The sequence below is a fragment of the Sitophilus oryzae genome, unplaced genomic scaffold, assembly GCF_002938485.1.
Source record: "Sitophilus oryzae breed Bouriz unplaced genomic scaffold, Soryzae_2.0 scaffold_465_pilon_pilon, whole genome shotgun sequence".
In the NCBI taxonomy this organism is placed as follows: Eukaryota; Metazoa; Arthropoda; class Insecta; order Coleoptera; family Curculionidae; genus Sitophilus; species Sitophilus oryzae.
The window spans coordinates 6,889,052-6,898,499 of NW_022147046.1; the positions used below are offsets into that span (position 1 = coordinate 6,889,052).

The following is a 9,448-nucleotide window of genomic DNA, read 5'->3' on the forward strand; positions in this document are numbered from 1 at the left end:
ACGGAAACGTTATTGGCCTAAATCATACAGTAAATTGGCCAGCAAGGTCTCCCGATATTTCGCCAAATGATTTCTTTCTCTGGGTCCATTTAAAAAACAGGATATACAAGGATAAAAAATATCCAAATCTAGACGAGTTAAAAAATGCTATTTCTGCCGAATGCAATAGAATTTCAGTTTACCAACTTGCGCATGTAATATGAGAATTTTATGACCGCCTGGGTTATTGTCTAGCAGTCGATGGAAGAATATTTGAACATCTTCTTAAATCCTAAAGTTCTAACAATTTAATAGTACCTAAATTAATAAGTTATTGAATATTGTAATAATACTATAATTAAGCTTGTAATTCATTACTTTATTTTACTTTAATTCATATTATTTTGTAAATACATTTTTAAGATTTCCGATGTAGGAATGAGTTTTCAATAATAATAATAAAGCACTAAATAGGTAAATTTCTGAAATGACAACTTCATTTGACAGTTATCTTTTACCTTGACTGGTGCTCATAAGTAAATACAGGACCATAAGAAAGGAGAAATATTTAAAAAGAAATCGGCGATAACTCGTAAACGAGCTAATCAAAAATATCTAAAGGTATTCTTTTGAATGTGGCTTTTAGTGCTCTTCAATAAACTTAAATAGAATTATTCTCTAAAATAATTAGGGACGCCAATAATTGACCCCATTAAATTTTACATGGGATTTCCTATGTCCCGCTCGACGATGCAACACCCGGTATGTTCTCTCTTGTGTGTTTTTTTCAGTGCAATTTCTTCTTCGTTCAAACTCCACATTGAATTTCTTCATTGTTTTTAAATAACGTAAAAAATAGAAAACGGGAACAAATAGAACACTTTGAAGTAACCTAAACGTAAGAAATGTACAAACACAAGACAAAAATCGGGTGTGCAACTTAAAAATCCCAGTATAATTCAAAATTTTCAACGACACTGCTCCCTCCGAATCCTAGACCCGACTGAGCTCACCAAAAATCACCGTATACCCCCGCAATGCGATCTTTGGCCCCACCCACTAACCCTACTCAGCACACCGACACCCCTCCCCTTGGCTTCCCCTCGCCCCGCCGCTCCATAAGTCGCGCCAGCGTGTGCTATACCGTCCTTAAGCCTTGTCCCCTCTATCAAGAATGCGACGAAGCATCCTTTTGAAATCTCTCGACTTGACTCATTCCTTGCCCGAACACCGAAGCAGGCCGAGATAAGACAATTGACGACTGCACGGCGGTACTACCTACACACAGACAGTTTGTCAATAGAGCAGGGGCTTTACTGGCTGCAGTCGTGCCGATGGTTTCAGTCCGTTTGTTTTTGGAACTTATTTAACACGTCGAGTTGTTTACCTAGTTTATTGGTCGGTGAATTTGGTGATTTCGGACGTGATTTTTAGTGTTGGCAGTGTTTTTTGGATTACTATTGTGACAAGAATTTTGTGTTAGTGTTGATTTAAGGCGAGATACAAAAGTTTTGTGGGACAAATAGGACAACATTAATAGACTGGTACTTTTTATGACATTATCTATTCGAGAATAGTGATTAGATTTCAACCCTTATAAATCTTCAGATTTTAAAGGTAAGCTATATATTCTATTTTACTTTTTTCAAAGAGAGATGAACAAGTGATTAAAGCAGAAACCTCATTCTCTGATTTAACTTTTTTTTCGCGATTTTTTTTTATTTGATATACACTCAGATGCAAAAAAAAAACGCAACAGAGAAATTTTTGTTCAAATTTAAAGTGTTATATTTTTGTTATTTTTAGCCCTATTGTATGATTTTTTTAGCAAACTGTACATAATTATATCAACTTTAATTCGTAAACTCATTTTTTTGTAAACTTTACTAATTGGCATATTATACAGGGTTAATCGAGGAGTTGTCTTTTTATCCTAACTTTAAAACACCCTGTGCAATAATTTCGTGTGTGAATTTTCCTAAAATATAATTTTACGGTAAGAACCATGTCTCCTGAGCATTTTATTTTTTGGATCACGTCAATGCAGGCTTTGGTTAATTTTTAAGAGCGAAATGAACTGATCACGATCAATTTGCAATTTTTTCTGTTATATCATTACTTTTGATGTAATTTTTTAAAAAGACGAGATGGGTTTTAGTGACTATTGTCCGTAACGGCATATTACGCTGCATCGGATACTCTATACGAAATTAAAAAAATGTTAAAAACTAACGATACAGTCCTGGTTTTAATAAACATTAATAACGATAACAGAACTAACAATATTAAAGACAACATCTGTAATACTAAAGTATACAAAGAGAGAAAAAAATGTAAAAAATACCCTAATACTTTGTATTGCCTACCCTGGCTGCTATAACTGCCTTTATACGTTTCTTCATTCTGTCATTGAGGCTGCATATATCATATTGCGTTATGTTTTCCCATTCTTCTTTAAGGGCCAAGCGAAGTTCATTTAATGAAGCTGGTAACACTTCGCGACCTTTAACTTAACCCTCCTGCCAATGATTTCCCAAACGTTGAACATGATGGGCAGTTCATAGTAGTATATAGTTCACAATAAAAAAAATGCTGCCTTGTCATGACATATTGAAAAAAAATTAAAATTGAAAAAATTGCAAATTGTTGATGGCAAGTTCATTTCGCTCCTAAAAAGGTACCAAGGCATGTATTGACATGATCCAAAAAACAAAATGCTCAGAAGACATAGTTCTGACCATAAAATTATATTTTAGGAAAATTTACACATGAAATTATTGCACAGGGTTTGTCAAATTTAGGGTAAAAAAACAACCCCTTGATTAACCCTGTATAATATGACAAATACTAAAGTTTATAAAAAACTGAGTTTACAAATTAAAGCTGATATAATTATATACAGCTTGCTCAAAAATTCATGAAAATAGGGCTAAAAATAACAAAAATATAACAGTTTAATTTTGACCAAAATTTTCTCCGTTGCGTTTTATTTGCATCTGAGTGTAGAAAAAAATTATAAATGTCAATTTAAAGAAAATATAAATTCTTTCGTAACAAGAGATGGTCTATTTATCCAATCAGATATTAGTGTCAGTTCGTGAAACATTGAAAATTGACAGAAGATTTTGATAACTTCTTACATTAAATCATTTTAAGAAAATTAGATAAGCCAATAATAATTGGTTAGCGATAAATTATAGTACCTACTATTATCCCCACAGTTTAATGGTACCTTCAAGGTAGAAAAATTTATTTCAGTAACTACAAACTGATTGTCCTTATATACTTATTGTAGATTCAAGAAGGTACAAATTGATGAAATAAAATTCAAATTTTACAATTATTGCAGGTAGAATAAAATATTGAATTGTTGCTTTTTGATATATTTGTGATCGCAGTTAGGATAAACAAATATTGAATTTCTATGACAATATAGCTTTTTTTCCGTACACACAATTAAAGTAAAAAATAAAAGTATTTTAAGTTAATGTCTCCTTTTTGCTGTTAAGGCTAATTGTTTACGCGGGATTCGAACTACGATCCTCGGCCATATAATCCCTACCGACTTGGCTAGTATCTAAATCAACCCTTGCTCACGAGATATTCGGTCTCATACCGACGTAAATGAGCAGTGTGTGTCAATAGACTTTACACTCTTGTCATGTGTCACAACAGCAAGACAGTGTTTCCAGACGGTCACCCGTCCATCCACTCGCGTCCTCTAACGTCACTTAACTATCTGTGATCTATCGGGAATCGTCGCTTCGATACTCACAATTAGTTACTGCTTCATGAAATGACAAACGTTTGGGTTGTCAAATCTTACAAACAAGTTTTTACTATAATTAAATTTAAGTTATATTTAAAAATTTTAAGTTTTATGTGAATCCGCAAGCCTAAACATTGGCGTAACTACAGTACGTAGAACATGTATGTTACTGCTGTGCACCCCCAGAGAAATCTTGAATTATGACTCTTGGCTACGTATTAATTTTTATTTATTTATTTATTTATAAACATGTACAATTATTATAATAAACTACAAACATGTTTTCAAAATTATCCCACATAAGATTGAGAGCTTGTGCGTGGGAATAATGATAATTAATAAAAAAAAAAGAAAATTGTTGCGTAGACTAAACTCTAGCAGTTATATAATAAGTTCACTATGTATAATCAAAGACAAGAAATAAAAAGAGTTACTTATTACTAGTCAAATAAATACTACCGATCTTGTCAGCACTACAAGGCACGGATATCAGAGAGTCACCAACAGAATAGATATATTGGTATTTAGATAATATTGCGATAGGAATGGTTTGATATTATCCATTTTTTATTAAATATTTAAACCGCATTATTGCGGCATTTTTTATATCCACAGGCAAAAGGTTTTATAGTTTTGGACCAATATAAAGTAAACAATGTTGTGTTAATTTAAATTTCATAAACGGTATGCTTGAATCTTGTCTTGAATAGGCTCTAGTAAATATATTGTTACAATTATTATTACTTGTCGATCTTTTGTATTTATGCATGTATATTATTACACTTCTCACGTATAGTTGTCTTATATCCAGTACCTGAAAACTTGCAAAGGTCTTCTTAGTGGAAAAGTGATATGGTTTAAATAGAGCTATTTTTAAAAGAATTTTTTGTGCTGTTTCGATTTTCTTTAGTAATGTTTTATAAGCAGAGCCCCACGCTGTAATGCCATACTGTAGTAAACTCTGACCAAATGCAAAATATATCTTTTTTAAGGTTTCAAAATTCATATATAATCTTAATCGAATGAAGAAATAAAACAGCTTTCTGATATTGGAAGTTAAAATGTTAATATGATTATTCCATTTTAGATTGCCATCCAAATGTAAACCTAAATATTTTGTAGTATTCCGATATTGAACATAGCCACCCTCAATGTTTATATTATGCAAGTTAGAAAAAAAAACTTTCCGGGACATTAAATGGAACTGCCACGGTTTTATTCGCATTCAGAGTCAGGTAATTCTCATCCAACCAACATTTAACTCCGTGCAGTCCTTGATTTGCCATTATGACCGTTTCTTGCCACGTTCTCCCTCCAAATAGGATTACGGTATCGTCCGCATACGATATCATGTTTCCATTATTTAGCTTTATTTCCAAAAAATCATTTAAATATATTAAAAAGAGAACAGGACCCAGAACAGTACCCTGAGGAATACCATAATTTACAAAATTTGAAGTACTAACCAACCCGTTAACTTTTGTGATTTGCACTCTTTCTTTTAAGTACGATTGAAAAAGTTTGCTTGTGTTCCCCAAAACTCCCACATTTTCCATTTTTTGTATAAGACGTTTGTGTGGTATCGAATCAAACGCTTTTTTTAGATCTAAAAACACTCCATTCGTCTTTTTGTTGTTATTAATATTATCATAAACATGCTCTAGAAGCTTGTTGATGGAATCACTTGTACAAGTGTTTTTTAAGAAACCAAACTGTTTGGAAGATATTATTTTGTATTTTTCTAAATATGATACTAAACGCGTTTTAATCAGTTTTTCCAGTATTTTTGTGAAATGATTTGCTTGTGATGTACTTAAAATGCAGTTTTCTAGATTTGTTTCGTTAATATTATTGTGTTATGTTCAAAAAATGTGTTAATTTTTATTTCGTTTTAGAAAATTTGTAGGTATATAAGTAATCTACGGGAACACGGTTTGATAACCAAGTCTATGAAATTTACTGATAGAGAAATTCATGTAAACGTTTTATCTTTTAAAAAACGAAACTTTTAAAAATGATGAATTGCTAGTTATGCTAATGAGCCTAAAACGATTTGTACAGTGTACAGTACACTAAGGATGTGTTTTACTACAAACAGTTAAAACACTAATTTTTAGATTAAAATATTCGTGGGTTTTAAACACATTATCGATGTTTCCACGTTCTTTTAAATCGTTAACCAGTCCTAATTGTACACTAATAGAAAGTCTTTTTAAACGCGGAACTGCTAAAGTTCTCAAATTACAAAAATAACAAATAGTCCTTTTTTTCTTCTATATCCTAATTAACTATATCATTTAGAATTGGACCCAGGCCAATTTAGATCGAGGCGTTAAGTTATAAGTTAAATACGTAGAGGAAAAGAAATGATGGGACGGAATTTTGTGGACTACATTCGGTAGGTGACAAATAGAAATATTTAGTAAACAAGGTACGATTGCATGTACAACTGCTTGAAGCATTGCATGATTTGGAACATACCAAGGGATATATAACAGATAATTTTAAGCATAAAATTAACATGAAAAAATAAGAAAATCACGAACATATTTAATATGCTTATTTAGTTGATAGAAATATAATGAATTTTAACGACACATTTTTAGTGTTACCTAAAGTCGATGTTAAGGACTAGAATAGTGGTTTATCTAAAAACATAATGTTCGTTTGAAATAAAACGAATTAGTAATAGTATTTCTAATATTTTTAAAGCGATACCTTTGTTGTACATAGAAAGTGCACTTCTCCATTTTAACAATTAATAAGTAGAAAATTGGAATTTTTGGAAGAGATATATAATATTATTTATATTATTATAATGGAGATTATAAATAATTTTATATTTTACATAAGACTTTTAAACAAAAGGTATTATTTATAAAAAAATTAAACTAGTGTCGAACTGTTTAAGTGACCTGTAATGAAATTATTCCCTTGTTTTCGAAACAGGCTCTCTGGTCATTTTTTTTTTTTTCATTGTCAGATTGATAAAAATACAATAAATTAAAATAAGTATATTTATTTAATTTTGTTATAATTATATTGTTAAATGTTGCTTATCATAGTAATAATATTGAAAATTTATGTAAACAATAATATAACACAATATGATCGAAAAAAAAATACGGTGTCAGCGATGGCTATGAAATGAAGATCGCTGATATTTTTTATATGTAAAATTATATGTGGAATGTCATCGATCGTCATTTCCAAGCCAACTGGACGCCGGTATAGAATTTGTGTTATTATAAGTAATAGCAAATAATAATTAATTTTGTTATGGATTATCTACCTATCATTTTTTATTTAAATGGATTTATTTCTATAAATATAATAAATAAATAAAAAAAAATGGGAAGGACATCACAATGCTTTAATTTTACAAAATTTCACTTCAATTCCTACTAAAAGAATATTTATGTCTATAATGTGAAAAATATGTTTTTCCAAATATTCTAAATCCTTTTTGAGAAGTAATAGTTATATCCTCCCCTATCATAAAACTAACCTTTGTACCACGGTAGCGGCCAAAATTAATTTTATTATTAAACCCCAAATTAGCAAATGTTTTGAAAAATTTTATTGCGCCTTCTTTTATTGCATCTTTTATTGCATTCTTCTACATTTTATTTAATGCCTCAACGTTTAGAAAACCAGAACTATAGATTGTCCGTTCTAAAGTTAGTGTAATATATTTTAATATACTACATAATGTCGGTTTACGCTACATGTTTACTGTACTTAATATACACATTTTCTAATTTTATTTAACCTACCACAAACATTTTAGATATTTTTATAGATTAATTTATATTTTGATTTGTGGAACTACTTTCCATATTTCTAAAATGTGGGGTGTAAATATATTATGTAAAGTAGTGGCTAAACAATTTCCGATGCACGTGATCGAATTTAAGTGATAGGCGATGGCGACAGCGCTGCAAGATTGTGATGGATTTATGGATGAATCTTAATGTAAAATTGGAAAGGCAATATACTTATTATATCATTTCTTAAAAAAAATACGTTCTATTTTTAATTTAATAATTAATATTTTAATATTATTAACAGTAGTCACTGACACACACAGTAGAAAGATTTAAATTTAAGGCAGCAGCTATTCGCTACAAATCGAGATAAGTAGAAGCAACTTTAAAGGTGTTATAATGTGCTTGCCAATCAAACTTACTTCTCTGACTGCTGTCAAGGGTAATAAAGGATCTTTATTGCCACGTTCTCGATCAAAATAGTTTATCAGGAAAGCTACAAGCTCTTTTTTTCGACTGTTTAAATGCTTCGGTATGTTTTCAACACACAATTTCAATAAATGCAATGCAAAGACTCGAAAATTTAGTTCCGAGTAAAAGAAGTGTTTTAAAAGAACTGTTTGTGCTTAAAAGTACAAATTAAAAAAAAGACTATCAAAAAATTACTCCCAAAGATTCATCAACAACACGATATTATTACAAAATTATACAAAATAATGACTGATATTATGATAATTGTCAAGTAATAAACGACAACGTTGCTGATCGCGGCGCAATGTGACCAACATGGCGATAATAAAAATCGCTTTAACGTAATTTTTGCAGCTTTAATCTAAATACAATATCTGATACAATCATTTGCTGTATATAAAGCAAAACGAAGAGCTGTTCGGTATCTTAAATTATACAACAAATTTAAACATTTTTACCAAAATTTCGTTTAGTCGGGTTTATAGATTTTAGTGTCAATTTCGACATGATTGATGACGTGCATCGGAATGCATGTAAAAGACCATACCATAACGTAGTATACTGATGCTTCCAAAACCAAACCAGGGACAGGGATAGGAGTATTTGGGCCGAAAACTCAATACTCCGAACCAATTGGCACCTACCCCAGTATCCTTCAGGCAGAAATTTACGCTATCGACAGATGCGTACTATTTATCTTAGATCGAAAACAGGAAATTGCTTTCCTATCCGATAGTCAAGCAGCACTAAACGCCATCAACTTAGTAACCATCAATTCGAAGTTGGCCAAAGGATGCCTAGAGAAGCTCAACAAAAATTAGACAAAGAAAAGTCCTTCTACTGTAGGTGCCTGCTCACCAAGGGATAGAAGGAAATGAAAAAGCAAATGATCTAGCTAGAAAAGGAGCGAACACTCCACTAACTGGACTAGAACCGTTCTTTTTTCCAAACGGGAACCAACTGAAAGCGGATCTGAAGATTCTGGAATACTCTATTCTCTATTCGTAACTTGGAATGGGTGTCCTCCAACGGTCTAAGACAGTCGAAAAAGTACCTCAGAACTTACGACCGAGAAAAATCAAAGGGTTTCCTTGATTTAAATAAAAACAATCTTCGGATTGTCACGGGGTTTCTAACAGGACACTGTCTCCTCAACGAACACCTCAGTAGTCTGAAGCTGAGAAACAACGGCGAATGCAGATTCTGTGGGGGAAAATGGGAAAACACTAGAACACCTTATCACTGAGTGCGCCGAGACGACGACCATTCGTACCATGAACTTTGGTACGGCTGATGTCGAGGATGGAAAGCCCTGAAACTGTATGATGAGTTATAATTCGTTATAACTCAAGAAAGGGGGACACACAATAGATCTGTAATGTCGCGGTGATTAACTCGCCTCCTAAACATTCTACAACCTTCTTTTGAAAAAATAAGCTATAATTATGTAATTATGTCCTTT

The 9,448-nt window shown here is 31.7% G+C and overlaps 1 protein-coding gene across 2 annotated transcripts in view; it reads left to right on the plus strand.

Annotated features, from left to right (window-relative positions):
* Nucleotides 1-1,215: 1,215 nt before the first annotated feature.
* LOC115885992 (knirps-related protein-like) overlaps nt 1,216-9,448 on the plus strand; it is a 100,542-nt gene continuing 92,309 nt past the window's right edge. For both annotated transcript variants that reach the window (XM_030905026.1, XM_030905027.1), the window contains exon 1: nt 1,216-1,596. The gene's annotated coding sequence lies outside the window, so the exon portion shown is untranslated. The remainder of the gene's footprint in view (nt 1,597-9,448) is intronic.